This window comes from Orycteropus afer, unplaced genomic scaffold, assembly GCF_000298275.1.
Source record: "Orycteropus afer afer isolate SDZICR_OR568_19922 unplaced genomic scaffold, OryAfe1.0 scaffold00176, whole genome shotgun sequence".
NCBI classification, from domain to species: domain Eukaryota; kingdom Metazoa; phylum Chordata; class Mammalia; order Tubulidentata; family Orycteropodidae; genus Orycteropus; species Orycteropus afer.
This window is the reverse complement of record NW_006921763.1, coordinates 513,356-515,258: the sequence shown is the minus strand read 5'-3', so window position 1 is coordinate 515,258 and position 1,903 is coordinate 513,356.

The window sequence follows — 1,903 nt, the reverse complement described above, 5'->3', positions numbered from 1 at the left end:
TATTTTAATCAAAGGGCATAAAATATTTAAAGAAAAGCATAATATAGAGTGAAAGCAAAAACAAAGGTTAATTTCAAATATTTGTTATTCCTGTGGCTGACTATGCATTTCTTTTTGAAGACCTTGGATGTTAAAAGGCCAGTCAATAAGTTGATAATGAGTTACTCAACTGACACTTTTCTTATAGAATACTGATGCTTTGGGGTCAGGTTGAATCCACTTGGCACAAAGGGGAAAAAGACCCAGCCAAGTGATTCTTTCGAATAACTTTACACGTGTTGTTGTTGTTATTTGCCATCAAGTCGGCCCTGACTCATAGCGACCCCTCCTTGGGTTTCCGAGGCAGTATCACTACGGAAGTAGAAATGCCCAACCTTCCTTCCGAGGAGTGGCATAGTTAACATAATAAATGGAGCGTTGGTGGCACAGTTAGTTGTTAAAGCGCTTCGCTGCTAACCAGAAGGTCAGTTGTTGGAATCCACCAGCTTCTCTGCAGAGAAAGATATGATTCTCTGGTTCTGTAAAGATGGACAGCCTTGTAAACCATATGGGGTAGTTCTGCTCTGTCCTGTAGGGTGCTGTAGGCAGAATCAACTAAGTGACAATGAGTTTTAACATAATAAAATAGAATTAACCTTTTGTTGTAGTTAGCATAACTTTAGGCTGATACAGTTCTCAAAGGGAAAACAAATTCTAGCAAGGCAGACCTAAAAACTGCTAGTAGTGGGAGGAGTGGGTGATGTTGGGGCAGGGAGAAGAGCCAGAAAAGAAACCAAGATTTTACTTGAATTTGGCCAGCCGAATGCAAAATGATTTCCCCTCACTTTTGCATTTGCTTGCATTGACCAATTGTTTCGATCATCTCTTACATGGTATCTTGGAAAGTTATTGCTGTTCATTATCAGTTAGAATTGCAATTATGTACTAACATTGGCTTCTAAGATAGGTGAACTTGGAATACAATACTAAACCAAACCAAACCCACTGCTGTCAAGTCGATTCCTACTCAAAGCTACCCTATAGGACAGAGTAGAACTAACCCATAGGGTTTTCAAGGGTATACATCTTTTTGGGAGCAGCTGCCACATCTTTTTCCTGCAGAGAGGCTGGTGAGTTTGAACAGCCAACCTTTTGGTTAGTGCTTTAACCACTGCACCATCAGGGCTCCTCTGGAATACAACCACTGTCTTAATTTAGGGTAATTTTCTACCAAAGTTTTTTGAACAAAAGAGTTTTTGTTAAATTCTTAAGAAAGTTTAAATTCTTGGAAGGGATCAACAGTAAGCTGCTGTGAGCCATAGATGGTTATTTAACTGGTGACCATCCTAGAGTAAAACTTAATGTGTATTTAAGGTTTCTCCCTCCAGTATTTAGAATATAATGTGAACAAGTCTTAATTAAGTATGTTGTTGTGTTGTTGTGATGTGCCCTGGAGTTAGACCTGACTCATAGGGACCCCTCCTTGGGTTTCCGAGGCAGTATCACTACGGAAGTAGATTGCCCCATCTTCCTTCTGAGGAGTGGCAGTTCAACAAAGTCACTCTCCATTCAAATTCAGATTTTAAAATTTACTTAATCCTAACCTCTAAAAGGTGCTATGTAAAATGAAACTCTTGTTAATCATTCAGACTGTCAGCATTCTGAATTGCATCCAGAGTCACAGTTGCTAGGTCCAGACACTATGGCTGCATTCCATACTTTAGAGAGGTCCCTGTATGCTGTGATAACATTTAGTGAAGAAGCTCCTCAGGAGGGGAGAGCAAGTCTTATTGAATGATCTGGCCTTTGTCTGACTACTATTGATAAGTAATAAATAAAACTCTGAATCTTTTTAGAATGTTAGATTTCCTAACTATTTTATATCTTGTTTGTCACTTCACAACCATCAGGTGAATAGGAATGA